This window comes from Callionymus lyra, chromosome 7 (assembly GCF_982586985.1).
Source record: "Callionymus lyra chromosome 7, fCalLyr1.hap1.1, whole genome shotgun sequence".
Classification (NCBI taxonomy): domain Eukaryota; kingdom Metazoa; phylum Chordata; class Actinopteri; order Syngnathiformes; family Callionymidae; genus Callionymus; species Callionymus lyra.
Window position 1 is genome coordinate 4677303 of NC_141824.1, and position 20000 is coordinate 4697302.

The 20000-nt window shown below is 38.1% G+C and overlaps 1 protein-coding gene across 1 annotated transcript in view; it reads left to right on the forward strand.

Moving 5' to 3' along the window:
- Positions 1-20000, forward strand: part of LOC148074667 (galactosylgalactosylxylosylprotein 3-beta-glucuronosyltransferase 1-like) — a 130409-nt gene that overhangs the window by 64024 nt on the left and 46385 nt on the right. Inside the window, exon 2 of the mRNA XM_087795951.1 lies at positions 3110-3276. The gene's annotated coding sequence lies outside the window, so the exon portion shown is untranslated. The remainder of the gene's footprint in view (positions 1-3109; positions 3277-20000) is intronic.

Genomic DNA, 20000 nt, shown 5'->3' on the forward strand with positions numbered 1-20000 from the left:
AAAAAACTACAAGATACATTGTTTTTATGTAACAAGTAATAGTTTTTTTAGTTTAAGTACAGTAAACCATTGAGATAATAATTGTTTTAGATGAAATTATACTTTTTTTGTTTTTTATGCATTAATGTCTTAAGAACTTTCCATAAATTGGTTAAAAAGTCACTAAAAGGATGATTGTATATTTATAATAATAATAATCAAACAAGTTCTTAAATTGAAGTAACAACACAGTTTTAAATAATGATGTTTTTAAAGACCCGTAAATACTTTTATCGAGGCTAAAATCTAAAGTACTTCCACTGATGTCAGAGTTTTTTTTCTACAACTGAAAAAAAAACTTGTTGAAGTGTGTATTGAGTGTGTGTGGAGTGTGTGTCGAGTGTGCGTCGAGTGTGTGTCGAGTGTGTATTGAGTGTGTATCGAGTGTGTGTGGAGTGTGTGTGGAGTGTGTGTGGAGTGTGTGTCGAGTGTGTGTCGAGTGTGTATTGAGTGTGTATCGAGTGTGTGTGGAGTGTGTGTGGAGTGTGTGTGGAGTGTGTGTGGAGTGTGTGTGGAGTGTGTGTGGAGTGTGTATTGAGTGTGTGTCGAGTGTGTGTCGAGTGTGTGTCGAGTGTGTGTCGAGTGTGTGTCGAATGTGTATCGAGTGTGTGTCGAGTGTGTGTAGAGTGTGTGTCGAGTGTGTGTCGAGTGTGTATCGAGTGTGTGTCGAGTGTGTGTCGAGTGTGTGTCGAGTGTGTGTCGAGTGTGTGTCGAGTGTGTGTCGAGTGTGTATTGAGTGTGTGTCGAGTGTGTGTCGAGTGTGTGTCGAGTGTGTGTCGAGTGTGTGTCGAGTGTGTATTGAGTGTGTGTCGAGTGTGTGTCGAGTGTGTATCGAGTGTGTATCGAGTGTGTGTCGAGTGTGTGTCGAGTGCGTGTCGAGTGTGTGTCGAGTGTGTGTAGAGTGTGTGTCGAGTGTGTATCGAGTGTGTATCGAGTGTGTGTCGAGTGTGTGTCGAGTGGGTATTGAGTGTGTATCGAGTGTGTGTCGAGTGTGTGTCGAGTGTGTGTCGAGTGTGTATTGAGTGTGTGTCGAGTGTGTGTCGAGTGTGTGTCGAGTGTGTGTCGAGTGTGTGTCGAGTGTGTGTCGAGTGTGTGTAGAGTGTGTATCGAGTGTGTGTCGAGTGTGTGTCGAGTGTGTGTCGAGTGTGTGTCGAGTGTGTGTCGAGTGTGTATTGAGTGTGTGTCGAGTGTGTGTCGAGTGTGTATCGAGTGTGTATCGAGTGTGTGTCGAGTGTGTGTCGAGTGCGTGTCGAGTGTGTGTCGAGTGTGTGTAGAGTGTGTGTCGAGTGTGTATCGAGTGTGTGTCGAGTGTGTGTCGAGTGGGTATTGAGTGTGTATCGAGTGTGTGTCGAGTGTGTGTCGAGTGTGTGTCGAGTGTGTATTGAGTGTGTATCGAGTGTGTGTCGAGTGTGTGTCGAGTGTGTGTCGAGTGTGTGTCGAGTGTGTGTCGAGTGTGTGTAGAGTGTGTGTCGAGTGTGTATCGAGTGTGTGTCGAGTGTGTGTCGAGTGTGTATTGAATGCGTGTCGAGTGTGTGTCGAGTGTGTATTGAGTGTGTGTCGAGTGTGTGTCGAGTGTGTGTCGAGTGTGTGTCGAGTGTGTGTCGAGTGTGTGTCGAGTGTGTATTGAGTGTGTATCGAGTGTGTGTCGAGTGTGTGTCGAGTGTGTGTCGAGTGTGTGTCGAGTGTGTGTCGAGTGTGTGTCGAGTGTGTTGAGTGTGTGTCGAGTGTGTATCGAGTGTGTATCGAGTGTGTGTAGAGTGTGTGTCGAGTGTGTGTCGAGTGTGTGTCGAGTGTGTGTCGAGTGTGTGTCGAGTGTGTGTCGAGTGTGTGTCGAGTGTGTATCGAGTGTGTATCGAGTGTGTGTCGAGTGTGTGTCGAGTGTGTGTCGAGTGTGTGTCGAGTGTGTGTCGAGTGTGTGTCGAGTGTGTGTCGAGTGTGTATCGAGTGTGTGTCGAGTGTGTGTCGAGTGTGTGTCGAGTGTGTGTCGAGTGTGTGTCGAGTGTGTGTCGAGTGTGTATCGAGTGTGTGTCGAGTGTGTGTCGAGTGTGTGTCGAGTGTATGTCGAGTGTGTGTCGAGTGTGTGTCGAGTGTGTGTCGAGTGTGTGTCGAGTGTGTGTCGAGTGTGTGTCGAGTGTGTGTCGAGTGTGTGTCGAGTGTGTGTCGAGTGTGTATCGAGTGTGTGTCGAGTGTGTGTCGAGTGTGTGTCGAGTGTGTGTCGAGTGTGTATCGAGTGTGTGTCGAGTGTGTGTCGAGTGTGTGTCGAGTGTGTGTCGAGTGTGTGTCGAGTGTGTGTCGAGTGTGTGTCGAGTGTGTGTCGAGTGTGTGTCGAGTGTGTGTCGAGTGTGTGTCGAGTGTGTGTCGAGTGTGTGTCGAGTGTGTGTCGAGTGTGTGTCGAGTGTGTGTCGAGTGTGTGTCGAGTGTGTGTCGAGTGTGTGTCGAGTGTGTGTCTAGTGTGTGTCGAGTGTGTGTCGAGTGTGTGTCGAGTGTGTGTCGAGTGTGTGTCGAGTGTGTGTCGAGTGTGTGTCGAGTGTGTGTCGAGTGTGTGTCGAGTGTGTGTCGAGTGTGTGTCGAGTGTGTGTCGAGTGTGTGTCGAGTGTGTGTCGAGTGTGTGTCGAGTGTGTGTCGCGTGTGTGTCGAGTGTGTGTCGAGTGTGTGTCGAGTGTGTTTCGAGTGTGTGTCGAGTGTGTGTCGAGTGTGTGTCGAGTGTGTGTCGAGTGTGTGTCGCGTGTGTGTCGAGTGTGTGTCGAGTGTGTGTCGAGTGTGTGTCGAGTGTGTGTCGAGTGTGTCTCGAGTGTGTGTCGAGTGTGTGTCGAGTGTGTGTCGAGTGTGTGTCGAGTGTGTGTCGAGTGTGTGTCGAGTGTGTGTGCTGGGGAGCACCAGCGTATCACATGATCAATAAAGGAAGTGTCGACTGAAGGTTTATCGTCTGCAGAATAGAAAGCGTGGCTCGAGTCCAGACTCATGTCGCTGACACACGATTGGCAGATCCTGATCATTCCCGTCCTCAATGGCGGCCATTGTTCCAGGAGGAGGAGGAGGTTCTGACTCTCTCGTGCTCTTCTTCCTCCAGGACGTGACGGGACGAGTCTGGACCAACGAACGTCTTCTCCCGGTCCACCTCCTGCAGGTGTCGGAACCGTCGAGGCCCGTCCGGAGGATCCAATTAAAGCTCCGGTGGTGACGGACGACAGCAGCTCCAGGAGGACGAGGGTGGAGGAGGGTCTGGACGAGACAGCGGTGAGTCATGGTTCTGCTCCGAGGAACATGTCACTGTGTTCCTGCTGCTGGTTCTCATCGGATCTTCTCGCTGTCTTCGCTTGACGGATGGTCTGAGAAGGTTTTGTTTCACGCGTGGATTTTGAAGTTTGTTTGTGAATCTGAGAATATTTGGACGAAACTAAAGTTTTTAATGTTTGACACACGAACCACACACTGTAGAGGTCTCAACACACTTAACACACTCAACACACTTAACACACTCAACACACTTAACACACACTTTATTGATAGAAAATTACATTTTTACGTATTTGGATTTATTTCAGGTTATTCTTCACTTTTCCAGCTTTTCCAGTTTATTTGTAAGTTTTATACATTTTTTGTTTTTATACATCATAGACATAGAATCAGTATCTATTTTTAACTATAATCCAACAATTTTCAATTATATTCAAACATTTTTTTACTTTAATAGAACTGTTTTCAACTATAATCCAACAATAACACAATAGAAACACGTCTTCGTGGTGTAACACTAGATGATCATGTTGAAGTGTGACACACACAGACACACAGACACAGACACACAGACACACACACACACACACACATGGACACACAGACACAGACACAGACACAGACACAGACAGACACAGACACAGACACAGACACACAGACAGACACACACACAGACACACAGACACACAGACACAGACACAGACACAGACACAGACACAGACACAGACACACACACAGACACACAGACACACAGACACACAGACACACAGACACACAGACACAGACACAGACACACACAAGGACACACAGACACACAGACACAGACACAAACACAAACACACACGGACACACAGACACAGACACACACACGGACACACAGACACACAGACACACAGACACAGACACACACACACACACAGACACACAGACACAGACACACACACGGACACACAGACACAGACACAGACACACACAGACACATACACAGACACACACAGACACAGACACAGACACAGACACAGACACACACACAGACACACAGACACACAGACACACAGACACACAGACACACAGACACACACACACGGACACACAGACACAGACACAGACACACACACAGACACACAGACACACAGACACACAGAGACACAGACACAGACACAGACACACAGAGACACAGACACACAGACACACAGACACACAGACACACAGACACACAGACACACAGACACACACAGACACACACACACACAGACACACACACACACAGACACAGACAGACACAGACAGACACAGCCACAGACACAGACAGACACAGACAGACACAGACACAGACACAGACACACACAGACACACAGACACACAGACACACAGACACACAGACACACAGACACACAGACACACAGACACACAGACACAGACAGACACACACAGACACACAGACACACAGACACACAGACACACAGACACACAGACACACAGACACAGACAGACAGACACACAGACACAGACACACAGACATACACACACACACACACACACACAGACACACACACACACAGACACAGAGACACAGACACACAGACACAGACACACAGACACACAGACACACACACACACAGACACACACACTGACACACGGACACACACGTCAGCAGCATCTTAACAACACTTGTGTACATCCTGACCTGCGGCGACACAACATCATCAGACTCTGCAGTCGTGCGTGTTATTAACCGACAGCAGACGTTGAGTCTCTCAATCATCAGTTCGATCCCTTCAGAGAGCAGGTGGTCATGGGTTCGAATCCCGAAAGAGACACAGTTGATCTTTTCCTCGTCGGCTCTTGATCCTGCAGCGACGTCTCCTCACTTTCACTTGATGAGCTGCTGTGGATGACGAGGGAAATATGTGGCGCCGGGACTCGAACCCAGAGGCAGATGACGAAGAGTTGGTTTTTAAGATTGACGACATCGTTTGGTGTCAATTATGAGTCATTTCGTTTTGAGGAGAGTTTGGTTTTACTGACGCCACGTCTCTGGATGTCAGCAGACTTTACAACAACAACAACAACAACAACAACAACAACAACAACAGATGTTTCTTGAGGTTTATCCTCAGTTTTGTGTCTGTTTCGACACAAACCATGAGTTCATTGAATGAGTTCATAACGTTTTATTAAACTTGTTTCATGTTCGACAAGACATGACGTCAATCTTGCTCTTATTTCGTTAGTTTAGAAGATAATTGTCCAGTTTTTTTATACTAATTTATGTTAATATTCATGTTTGTTCACATTGAAAATACCTTAGATTTTGTTGTATTAACTTCATGAATATAATCCAGACTTTCGACACTTTCAAGTTATTGTTTTATTGCTTAATCTGTCCAAAATATTTTGTTTACCATGAGATCGATGTCTTTTCTGTTTGTTTTGGTTCTATATATATCTATATAGTGTAGAACTACTACAGTGTTTGTCACGTATCTTGAAGTTTGCATTTTTACTCAGATTCTCTCTGAATAGATAAGAAAACATGTTTTGGGGGAAAACAGAAGAAGAAACTACCAAAGCACCGAGACGTCACATACATCTGCCAAGGAGCTCATTTCATATGATTCTTTGAATATATTCAAATAGTTTTATATATATGTACACATCCATCCATCCATCCATCCATCCATCCATCCATCCATCCATCCATCCATCCATCCATCCATCCATCCATCTATCCATCCATCCATCCATCCATCCATCATCCATCTATCCATCCATCTATCCATCCATCCATCCATCCATCCATCCATCATCCATCTATCCATCCATCCATCCATCCATCCATCATCCATCATCCATCCATCCATCCATCCATCCATCCATCATCCATCTATCCATCCATCCATCCATCCATCCATCCATCCATCCATCCATCCATCCATCCATCCATCCATCCATCCATCCATCCATCCATCCATCCATCCATCCATCCATCCATCCATCCATCCATCCATCCATCCATCCATCCATCCATCCATCCATCCATCCATCCATCCATAGTTTTTTCAAACTCTTATTAATTCCTGATAAATATAATATAATAAAGGCGACATATGAGCTACAAAGCAGTAACTGGTGCGTCAGTGAAAGTGAATATTAAGGAGTAAAGGGAGTAGATTTCCTCTGTATCGCGGAGGAGGAGCAAACCTTTAATGGTGATGTCGTGATGCAACTGTTTGCAACGCCGTCGTTATCTTGAGCGATGCTTCTCCGATGGTTTCCTCACGGAGCTCTTAACATTTAGGGATCTGAGCTGAGGAGGGAATGTTGAGTCTATCTTTGGTGTAGAAACACATCATTAAAACAAACGTTATTTACCTTCGTCTCGTCAACAAACTTTGCATCAGGGAAGTGTTTGTTTTCGCGTTTACACGCCGGTCGCCCTGAGATCCAGACGACCGTGTTTCAAGTGGCGCGGGCGGAGATAATATCGGTCTCGCAGGAGTTGGGATTTATGCGCTGGCTGTTGTACACGGACGTGGTGAGCTCCTGGATATATCTTCAATCAATCCGGCGCCAGCTCGGCAGGAAACTCGCGACCGAAAGCTATAAGGAAACGCAAAAGCAGGTGTGAAGAGACGAGTCCAAAAACATACTGACGCTGCCGACGGCCACGTGTTCATTAAAAATATTTTTTAAAAAAGGCTTGTTATGCTCTTTCAATTGGATTGTTCTTTGCGGTCAGTCGACGTCGTATGAAAGTACATCAGGAGCAAAGATGTTGATCTACTTCCTGCTCATCGTTTCCTTCAAGTCGACTTAGAAATAAACCTGTAAACCAGAAAAAAAAATGGGTCTTGAATAGAATGCAAACGATAAAATGTAATTAATGTGTTGATTGAAGTGTCTCCTAAATTGTTGTAGGACCTCTATTATACTCTATTATACTCTACTATACTATACTATACTCTATTATACTGTATTATGCTCATCAGTTTGTTTATTTTTGCACAAAACTCTCCTTTAATAAAGATATTTACATTAGAAAATAGGCTTAAGCCCCGTCCCCTAGAAAAGGTCTTTTTTGCCTGAGACGAAATCTCGTCCAAGCAGCCACGCCCACTCTGCTCTGATTGGTCACAAAAACACGAGTTGCATTCAAGGACTCACGTAAATTTCAAACTCACCCCTGATAAAGTTTGCTGCTTAATGTACACGTTACAAAAACACCTAAAGGCAGAAGTAACTCTCACCATGTTTACATAAATATTTATTTACTTTATTAACATGAAGGTTCTTAACTGATTTAGATCTTCTAGAGGAGGACACCTGCACCAGAGTGATGTCACAATGTTTCATTTAAACCGTAGTATCGTTTGATGAGATTTCAGACGAGAACTTTATTAAGTAATAACTTCAAAACAACGTCATGATGAAGGAACTACTGCATTTTGAAGACTTCAACATTTACAACATGTGAATAAGCCAAGAGAGTTTTCACATTAGGTCCCATTGAAACCAGTTTGCGGTGCCAAAAAAGGCAGTGGAAACCCTGATGTAGACGATTAAGGTTGTCAATCATCGAAACCATTTTTATGACGAGCGAAACCAACGCGGTGAAGCCGAGGAAGTTTTCGACAATATCATCCAAAGTTTCAAGTGACTTTCTTTTCATCCTAGGGGTAGAAGCAAAATGAAGTGATGGAGGAGGACGAGTTGATTCTGTCGCCATTTTTATTTGGATCCATAATGGTGATGCTTTCACAGACACATTCACAAGAAATCAAAGATGATTAGACACTTAAGATAATAATAATAATAATCAACCTTCTCTGACAGATAACTCAATCAGGTTCTGTTCAGACCTTTATCTTCTGACGTTTTCTAGAATGTTTTCTAGAATGTTTTCTACAATATTTTCTACAATATTTTCTACAATGTCTTCTAGAATGTTCACCTCAAGACTGAACGAACAATAACTCATCGAATCTTTCTTCTCACTTTGTCTTTCCTAAACTGAAGTACGATCCTGGGTTAGGATTTCTACCAAATCCTCTTTTTTTTTGATACAAACCTGATTGGCAGAAGCATCGCCATGGCAACAACGACCTCAGTCTTCCTTCACTGTCACTTTGGTTTCCAACTTGTACCGAGGAGAGAAAAAAGAAAATCTAACTGTATTTTCAAGTTGATTGACAGCACTTGTCTAAGCTGACGTTTGACTTTAAATCTAAATATCAAATCATGGTTCAACAAGTTTCATCTGGTTGAGGTCCGTCAAAGGTCAAAGGTCTTTGATAAACATTTGATGGACGACTGAGGTGACATTAATGTATTTTTTATCTTGTGATATTAGTATCTAGAGAAGTTCATATGTCATGATCTCACATCCCTTGTTCACGACACTAGTATCATGAAACAATATATATATAACCACATACAAATACAACGACATACAAATATATCGACACACAAATCCAACAAGCTACGAACAACAAAATACATGAATATCAAAAGATACAAATATCACAAGATACGAATATTACAAAATAGGAAAATGACAAGATATGAATATCACGTGAAGCAAATATCACAAGATATGAATATCACGAGATACAAATATCACGAGATACGAATATCACATGATATTAATATCACAAGATACGAATATTACAAAATAGGAAATGACAAGATACAAATATCACAAGATAAGAACATCACAAGATACGAATGTCACAAGATACGAATATAGCGAGATACGAGTAAAACGACATATAAATATCCCGACAAACTAATCCAAGACACAAACAAAACAAGGCACGAATATCACGTGATACGAGTAAAACGACCATGAATATGAATATCACACAAATCTTAAAAGATACAAACAAAACAAGGCAAGAATATCAGATATGAATATTTGAAGATACAAGTGAACAATACTACATTCACGAGATACGAATATCACGAAATACGACTATCAAAAGATACGAATATTAAAAGATACGAATATTACAAGATTTGAATATCACAAGATATGAATATTAAAAGATACGAATATCACAAGATACGAATATTAAAAGATACGAATATTACAAGATTTGAATATCACAAGATACGAATATTACAAGATACGAATATCACGAGATACGAATATTAAAAGATACGAATATTAAAAGATACGAATATTACAAGATATGAATATCACAAGATACAAATATTACAAGATACGAATATCACGAGATACGAATATTAAAAGATACGAATATTACAAGATATGAATATCACAAGATACGAATATTACAATATACAAATATCACGAGATACGAATATCACAAGATACAAATATCACGAGATACGAATATCACAAGATACAAATATCACAAGATACGAATATTAAAAGATACGAATATTACAAGATATGAATATCACAAGATACGAACATTACAAGATACAAATATCACGAGATACGAATATTAAAAGATACGAATATTGCAAGATATGAATATCACAAGATACGAATATTACAAGATACGAATATCACGAGATACGAATATTAAAAGATACGAATATTAAAAGATACGAATATTACAAGATATGAATATCACAATATACGAATATTATAAGATACGAATATCACGAGATACGAATATTAAAATATACGAATATTAAAAGATACGAATATTACAAGATATGAATATCACAATATACGAATATTATAAGATACGAATATCACGAGATACGAATATTAAAAGATACGAATATTACAAGATATGAATATTACAAGATATAAATATCACAAGATATGAATATCACAAGATACGAATATCACAAGATACAAATATAACAATAAAATACAAATATAACGAGATCTGAAAATCACAAGATATGAATACCACGAGATACAAGATACAAACGAATATAGGATGATATGAATATCAGAAGATACAAGTATACAAGACTACATTCATGTACCTCCTATTTGTAAATATTCATGATATTTAAACACTGTACATTAACGTCCCTTTGTCGCCCTGTTGCTACACAACATGTAAGGTAAGGTAAGGTAAGGTAAGGTATGTAAGTAACATGTGTGTCCGTAAGAACTCGTAATGATACTTAAAAGGCCCGAAAACCAACGGAGCCCGAGTCCCGACGGGTCCCTCACTCTCTGGAGGGGTCTCGGAGCATGTCTCGCCGCAGTGGTCAGTGGCGCACCTCCAGGACCCGAGCGAGGATTAAACCTCTTCACCGGCTCGTGTTCGGAAGCTCGTTCTTCAGCGGAACAATGTGACCATCAGGGGCCGCCGAGCTCCTGCCGGAGCCAGAACCTTTGGCAAGCGGCTCGTAATTACAGTTCCTTCTCGTCTGCGCGACTTCAAAGCAAATGAATTTATCTGCATAATTGGCAGGAGTTGAAATCCCAGATGCCAGAAGAAGTCTCTGGAGCGAGTGTTTTCTCTGTGATCGCGAAGATGAACGGCAGTAAAACAACATGTTTGGAGATACGACTGTTTCTTTTATGGTCTTCATTTTTTGGGGGGGATTCATATCTTAGACCTCGATGCTGGTTTAAAACGTAATAGAAAAGATTCACGTTTAATCCCAAAATGACCTGAGATTACGGATCTTTTCAAGATCTTTCAACGGGAAAATGTTTTAATTTAGCATTTTTGTCAGCTTTGTCTTTGATTTTCTATTTTTTCTTTCAAATTTTCTGAAAATCCAAAGATAGGAAACTGCAAAAATATATAAAAATTCACTGCGACAAAGATGAAATATTATATTTGAAGAAAATAAATAATCCTATTGGAAACAGACGGACAGATACACAATCTTTGTATTTTCTCAGTTTCCTTGTTTTCGCTTGTATTTTTTCTGCCGAAATGTTTATATATCTGTCCTAATGACATTTATTTTCCTTTTTTAAAACTTTATTTAGTTTGCTATTGGCTTTTATTTTTGATTGTCTGTTTCACATTGTTTGTCGTGTATGTTTAAGATTCAACCTTAAACTAAAAAATCTGTAATTAGTTTAGATTTTATTGGGGTTTTTTCAAGTGGAATGAATTCTAGACGTTATTTTAAGTAAATCCTGCTCATTTTATATGTTTCATCACCTTTTGATTCACTGGTTTGTTGCACTTTTCGTAACTTAAGCTTCAACTTTCTACTTATTTCCACCTAAATGTCTACTTGTATGTTTAGCTAATGCAAGTTAATTCACCTTTTTAGTTTGTGTTTTTGTCTACAGTGTGTGTTTTAGGTTAAAACTTTTGGATTATTGTTTATTTTAGAATCTGTTTTTCTCTCAGGCTTAGATGTTTGTTTTATCCCCTATAATGCTAAGCTAATGTAAGATAATAAACTAGCATGTTGCACTTTGGACATGGAGTCTACTGACTCCTTCAAGAAACATCTGAAGACGTTTTTATTTGTTCAGGCTTTTCCTTGACCTTTAAAGTATATACTTTATTGAGTATTGTTTTGATTGTTTAAGCGCTATACAAATAAAAATTACTTACTTACTTACTTTCAGTTCGATAGTTCTAGCTGCTACTTCCTGCTTGTCCGGGTAATAGCTTGAGGTTAGCTTGTTTAGCTTGTAGAGTTAGCTAATATTTTATTTAAGTTTAAGTTATTGTCTTAAGCAAGAGCCTGCTAGCCTGTATTTTAAGTTTACATTTTGCATTATTGGGGTTTTTTTTAGAATGTTTTTTTCTGTCAGACTTATTGTATTATAATATTTATTGGTGAGCTAGCATGTTGTGCATATAGCTTTGTATTTTTAGCTTCAATTTTCTACTTGTTCTAGTTTCAAGCCATAATCCTTACCAATATATATGGCTAGTATTTTATTATATTTAGCTTAGTTTTTGTTTTATTCTATAGCGTGAATGAAAGCGTGTATTTTAAGTTAAACATTTTGTACCGTTTTTGTTGGATGAGCTAGCATGTTGCGCATTCAATCTATACATTTTTAGCTTTCACTTTATGCTTGTATATTTAAAAAGTCTATATTTTTTAGCTAATATTTTATTTTTACTAAACGTTAATGCATATTTTTCTTGTTTAGCTTTTTTTTAAACTTTAATGCTGTTTGTTTGTGTTAGCTTAGCATTTCTGTTAAGCTAGCATTTTTTTTAATATATTTTAGCTTGATTTATTCCGGGACTGATCGTAAAACTGAGCATTTTTAGATCCAAGGTCAACGTCTCTCGTGATGACTCATAAAAACATCACCTTAAAAAAGTTTTCTGCAATTATTGGCAGTTAACTGATTGAACTGTCAATCATAATCTGGCGGCGACGGCTCTGAGTGACAGAAGCAATTAGAGCGATTCGTCTTCGCCGACAACGATCGAACTGGACTCGTCACCATTTATTTTTGTGTTTGTAATGATTTCGAAGGTTCTTTCAAAGTTTCCTGCGCAACATAAATCAAGAGGGAAACGCAGACGAGCGAGGGGAGGACGTCCTGCCGAAGGTCGTCTGAAGGACACGAGATGATGTCGCGCTGATAAAATCCATCATCGTATCTTCATGGAAAGACGTCGCAGCTTCTCTGACGCCGGCGTTTACAGTCCGCCGTGTTTTTACGAGGAACGATTGGAGACGAAACGTCTTCAGGAACGAACGGATAAACAAAATAAACAAAAACGCCGCCGAGGCTCAAACAAACAAACAAAAACTCCCGTTAAATTGTCGTCGTCTTACGAGGACGACGTCGACGCCAGCGAAGGCTAAATCCGACTAAATAAAGTTATTTTTGCTCAACCTTAAGCTTCAATATTTGCATTTAATCCTGAATGTTTATTGTGTTTTCGGTTTTATTGATTATTATGTTCATTTATGGGAAAAAAATCCATAATAAGTTTCGTTTTTTTTTTCATTGGAATGAATTCTAGATGTTATTTTAAGTAAATCCTGCTCATTTTATTTGTTTCATCACCTTTTGATTCACTGGTTTGTTGCACTTTTCGTAACTTAAGCTTCAACTTTCTACTTATTTCCACCTGAATGTCTACTTGTATGTTTAGCTAATGTAAGTTAATTCACCTTTTTAGTTTGTGTTTTTGTCTACAGAGTGAATTTCAGTGGGTTTTTTAAGTTAAAACTTATTGCATTATTGTTTGTTATAGAATCTGCTTTTCTTTCAGTCTTAGATATTTGTTTTATCCCCTTTAATGCTAAGCTAAGGTAAGCTAATAAACTAGCATGTTGCACTTTCAGTTCGATAGTTCTAGCTGCTACTTCCTGCTTGTCCGGGTAATAGCTTGAGGTTAGCTTGTTTAGCTTGTAGAGTTAGCTAATATTTTATTTAAGTTTAAGTTATTGTCTTAAGCAAGAGCCTGCTAGCCTGTATTTTAAGTTAACATTTTGCATGATTGTTTTTTTTTTTTAAATGTGTTTTTCTGTCAGACTTATTGTATTATGATATTTATTGATGAGCTAGCATGTTGTGCATATAGCTTTGTATGTTTAGCTTCAATTTTCTACTTGTTCTAGTTTCAAGCCATAATCCTTACCAATATATTTGGCTAGTATTTTATTATATTTAGCTTAGTTTTTGTTTTATTCTATAGCGTGAATGAAAGCGTGTATTGTACCGTTTTTGTTGGATGAGCTAGCATGTTGTGCATTCAATCCATACATTTTTAGCTTTTACTTTATGATTGTATATTTAAAAAGTCTATATTTTTTAGCTAATATGTTGTTTTACTAAACGTTAATGCATATTTTTCTTGTTCAGCTTTTTTTTTTAACTTTAATGCTGTTTGTTTGTGTTAGCTTAGCATTTCTGTTAAGCTAGCATTTTATTATTTATTATTTATTTTTAAGTTATTGTCTTAAGCAAGAGCCTTTTAGCCTGTATTTTAAGTTAACATTTTCCATGATTGTTTGTTTTTTTTAAATGTGTTTTTCTGTCAGACTTATTGTATTATGATATTTATTGATGAGCTAGCATGTTGTGCATATAGCTTTGTATTTTTAGCTTCAATGTTCTACTTGTTCTGATTTTAAGCCATTTCTGGAAAAGAAAAAAAAAAGTATGTTTTTTTTTCAGTGGAATGAATTCTAGATGTTATTTTAAGTAAATCCTGCTCATTTTATATGTTTCACCATTTTTGATTCACTGGTTTGTTGCACTTTTCGTAACTTAAGCTTCAACTTTCTACTTATTTCCACCTAAATGTCTACTTGTATGTTAAGCTAATGTAAGTTAATTAACTAATGTAAGTGATTCGCTTCAGCCGTGAATCCTTTAAAAAGGTTATTTTGCTGCTGCGACACTTGTCGTTTCCTTCATGATTGATAAAGTTTATTCAAACCTCACGTGACGTCCTCACAGGTTTAACCATAAAACTTTTAGGTCGGTTGATGTTTTTGTATTATTTATTTCTCCCTCATCACCTGATCTTTTGTTGACACAAGAGATAAACAAACATATCATTTGAAGCGTCTCGTTGAACTTTAGCAAATTAATTCCCTCGACTAGACTTTAATCTATTAGTCGAGTTTTGAGCTTTTTTTTCATACAGGATTTTGCTTTAGTTTTTTTTACTTTGATTGTGAAATAAATGTTTTGTATTGTTATCGAGAAATTGAAATGCAAACAGAAAATATTCATTTTTTCAAATACTATTCTCTCCCACTTTAGTATTTTGTAGTATTTTTAACATACATCTAGATAATGTATTCATTTATTTAGTTTCTTTTTCCAAGTTTGCTTTTGAATGCTTTTGTTTTTAAATTAAATTAAATTGTAAATAGTGACATTTTTTGTGAAGTTGATCTTCAAAAACATTTTTTTTCCTCTATTAAAAAATGTTATTTTCGTCTTTAAATTGTGTTTTTTTTATAAGAAGATGTGAATAAGGTTCTTGCAGTGGCTGGAGTATAAAGTATTGCAGTGCATTGACAAAATAAAGTGCTGAGCAAGTATTCAGTTAGTGAGGATACATGTATGATTGTATAAACGTGAATTTAAATGTTTTGCACCTGTTTTAAATGCACGTTACATCTTAGTGAATCAACAGCAGTCGGTGGTTCGGCCTCATTGAGATTCCATACGAATCAACTTTAAAATCATCTGTTTTTATCATTTAATGAAAGTTACTTTTGTTTTACTTTAACCTTCCAAATGAAGAATGGCATGTATATATATATATACAGTATATGTATATATAAAACAATTTATTCTAGTATTTGTACTTGAGTATAAGTTTTATATCCTTTATTTTACTTGTTTTTCACACACGATACTAACTTTTATACACTAAATATCATCGGCTGCTGCTAACACTTGATTTTATATGTTTATTTGTTGTATTTATTTATGATTCAACTGTAAATCTGAACTATAACGTCTCGTTTTAACGACAAAATGTTGCTGTATTTTCTCAAGTCGATATTTCCTTCCTCCATATATTCACAGGTTATCACTCCTGACCTCATTAAACGGACGCAGATGGATAAATGTTGTGCGGAGCTACTGACCTTTCACTCTAACGGAGGAGAAATGTGCTGAAAAGGTCAAAGAGCCCGAGGGGTCGTCCAAACTTCAGGGTCACATTCATCAACACGCCGAGAAATCTTCACCCCTGAGCTCTTGTGTTGCTATTATTGCACCGTCTTTGTTCAGAGGCGTCTGGAGGGGAAATAATGATAGTATTTCACGATTAAAGTGAAGTATTTCAGTGCCTTCACAATATATAGATATATTTAGTTGAATTCAAACGTTTAAATGTTGAAACTTTTAAGGTTTTTATTGAAAATTGTGTTTTTTAGAATTATTATATACATTTTTTTTATCGATTTCAAGACTAAAATTTTCCATTTGTTTTTATCAAATAATTTAATTAAATAATTTCTATATTTCCGTGTTGAATTGTTTGATTTCTGAATTCAATACTGAATTTGCAGCCTTTAAAATTCTATGTTAAAAAATGTACAATGGAGCCAACATTTTTTAATTGCTACATATTAAAGAAATCAAATCAATTTTTTTTTTTTACAATTTCTATGTTTTAGAAATAATCTAAGGGGGAAATAATAATTATATAGAATTCAGTTAAATTTAAGAATTTAAATGTTGAAACTTTGAATGTTTTATTGAAATTTGTGGTGAGTTTTTTTTTTATTATGATATCTATGATATTTTAAATTTAAATAATAGAAGGTTTTATTTGTTTTTGTTACATTTTTTAATTAAATAATTTCTATATTGTCAGGTTGACTGGTTTGATTTCTGAATTCTTTAAAATGTATAATGGTGCCAACATTGCTACAAATTAAAGAAAACACTATGTTAAAAGTGAATGTATTATACATGTTTGCACAGGAAAGTGAAGTATTTCTGTGACTTCACAATAGAATTAGTCTAATTAAAAAATGTAATTGTTTAAACTTTTGATTATTTGTGTTTTTTTTATTATAATATCCTTATTTTTAGAAATTAATTCAATTATTTAAAAACTTAAGGCTCCGTTTGATTTTATTAAATCATTTAATTCAAAAATTCCTATATTTCCGGACTAAATTGTTTGATTTCTGATCTTTTATATTGAATTTGTAACCTTTAAAATTAAATTTAAAAAAATGTGCCAACATTTTTAAATTGATAGAAAACTTTAATTATTTAATCGTTGTCTTATAGAAGAATATCAAAGTCTATATTTAAATTATATTTTATATATTTATATTTATAATTGTGTTAATGATTTAATTTAAATATCCAAACATTTATTCAACATTTAAATAAACAAATTATTTAAATCAATTATTACTTTTTTTTTTTAAATGCAACCATTCACTATACAAATGATTGATTTGATTATTTAAAATAATAATAATTCAACATTTGAAATGTTCTGAATATTCTGACGTCTTTGATGAATCTTCGTAGGAACGAGTTTATTTAATGAGGAGAAATCATGTGAGAAAGATGTTAACGTTTCAGTCCCTGGAGCTGCTGAGGTTCCTGTCGAGGGAGCGAGAGCTGAACATTCTGACGCCTCCTGATTGTAGCTCAGCTCCATCCAAACCTTCCACCGACTCCCTTATTGTTCGGCTCCTCTTCTGGTGCCGCTCCGCCTAATTGCAGCCATTTCCCCGTATTACGTGTTGACCCCCGAGGGGTCTCGTTACGTGGTGGAGGTGCCGGGTTGTTCTGAGGTCAGATCCAGACTCGATTTCCTCTCCTTCGCGCCGTCGATCGTTGGTTTGTGTTGCAGTGTTTGTGCGTTTGTTTGAGGCGTCGGAAGACAAACGCAACTAAAGATCCGTCCACAGCTGGTCATAATGTCGATTTAAAGCCTTCTCGCTTCAGAGTGTATTTGTGTGAGTGTGTTGATGTGTTGATGTGTGTTAGTGTGTTGATGTGTTGATGTGTGTTAGTGTGTGTGAGTGTGTTGATGTGTGTGAGTGTGTTGATGTGTGTGAGTGTGTTGATGTGTTGATGTGTGTTAGTTTGTTGATGTGTTGATGTGTGTTAGTGTGTGTGAGTGTGTTGATGTGTTGATGTGTGTTAATGTGTGTGAGTGTGTTGATGTGTGTTAGTGTGTTGATGTGTTGATGTGTGTTGATGTGTGTGAGTGTGTTGATGTGTGTGAGTGTGTTGATGTGTGAGAGTGTGTTGATGTGTGTGAGTGTGTTGATGTGTGTGAGTGTGTGAGTGTGTTGATGTGTGTGAGTGTGTTGATGTGTGTGAGTGTGTGTGAGTGTGTTGATGTGTTGATGTGTGTTGATGTGTGTGAGTGTGTGAGTGTGTTGATGTGTGTGAGTGTGTTGATGTGTGTGAGTGTGTTGATGTGTGTGAGTGTGTGAGTGTGTTGATGTGTGGGAGTGTGTTGATGTGTGTGAGTGTGTTGATGTGTGTGAGTGTGTTGATGTGTGTGAGTGTGTTGATGTGTGTGAGTGTGTTGATGTGTTGATGTGTTGATGTGTGTTAGTGTGTGTGAGTGTGTTGATGTGTTGATGTGTGTTAATGTGTGTGAGTGTGTTGATGTGTGTTAGTGTGTTGATGTGTTGATGTGTGTTGATGTGTGTGAGTGTGTTGATGTGTGTGAGTGTGTTGATGTGTGAGAGTGTGTTGATGTGTGTGAGTGTGTTGATGTGTGTGAGTGTGTTGATGTGTGTGAGTGTGTGTGAGTGTGTTGATGTGTTGATGTGTGTTGATGTGTGTGAGTGTGTGAGTGTGTGAGTGTGTTGATGTGTGTGAGTGTGTTGATGTGTGTGAGTGTGTTGATGTGTGTGAGTGTGTGAGTGTGTTGATGTGTGGGAGTGTGTTGATGTGTGTGAGTGTGTTAATGTGTGTGAGTGTGTGAGTGTGTTGATGTGTGTGAGTGTGTTGATGTGTGTGAGTGTGCTGATGTGTGTGAGTGTGTGAGTGTGTTGATGTGTGTGAGTGTGTTGATGTGTGTGAGTGTGTTGATGTGTGTGAGTGTGTGAGTGTGTTGATGTGTGTGAGTGTGTTGATGTGTGTGAGTGTGTGAGTGTGTTGATGTGTGTGATTGTGTTGATGTGTGTGAGTGTGTTGATGTGTGTGAGTGTGTTGATGTGTGTGAGTGTGTTGATGTGTGTGAGTGTGTTGATGTGTGTGAGTGTGTTGATGTGTGTGAGTGTGTTGATGTGTGTGAGTGTGTGTGAGTGTGTTGATGTGTTGATGTGTGTTGATGTGTGTGAGTGTGTTGATGTGTGTGAGTGTATTGATGTGTGTGAGTGTGTTGATGTGTGTGAGTGTGTTGATGTGTGTGAGTGTGTGAGTGTGTTGATGTGTGTGAGTGTGTTGATGTGTGTGATTGTGTTGATGTGTGTGATGATGTTGATGTGTGTGATTGTGTTGATGTGTGTTGATGTGTGTGATGGTGTTGATGTGTGTGATGGTGTTGATGTGTGTGATGGTGTTGATGTGTGTGATTGTGTTGATGTGTGTGATTGTGTTGATGTGTGTGATTGTGTTGATGTGTGTGATTGTGTTGATGTGTGTGATTGTGTTGATGTGTGTGATTGTGTTGATGTGTGTGATGATGTTGATGTGTGTGATGGTGTTGATGTGTGTGATTGTGTTGATGTGTGTGATTGTGTTGATGTGTGTGATTGTGTTGATGTGTGTGATGGTGTTGATGTGTGTGATTGTGTTGATGTGTGTGATTGTGTTGATGTGTGTGATTGTGTTGATGTGTGTGATTGTGATGATGTGTGTGATGGTGTTGATGTGTGTGATTGTGTTGATGTGTGTGATTGTGTTGATGTGTGTGATGGTGTTGATGCGTTCCTCCTCACTGGTGTCAGAGGTAGGATGGTCACAATGAAACGTTGGCTTTAAGTCAATTTGATGAATCTTTGTTGTTAATTGTACGAGGTTAGTTGAGTCTAAAAATAATGATTTCGATTCTATTTTAATAAATTGTATGAAATGTTTTATTTGTTGTTTTTTTTAAACTGTGTTTGAAGCAGAACTGGAAACAGTTGGAAGGCTTGAAAATGAGTAAACGGTGAAACAGCCACAGCGATACTGTTGTTGTTGTTAGCTTAGCAACATTAGCATTGCCTCTTTTTAAATGCTGCCCCGGTAATAACCAGGTTCTTTTGGGTTCATAAGTAGATGACCCGGATCTTGAATAGTTCTTGTTTTATTCATCTCATTGTATTTATTTAATTTAGTGTCTTTTATACTGTATTTCACAACAATTCTGGTGTTTTTTAGCTACAATACTGACAA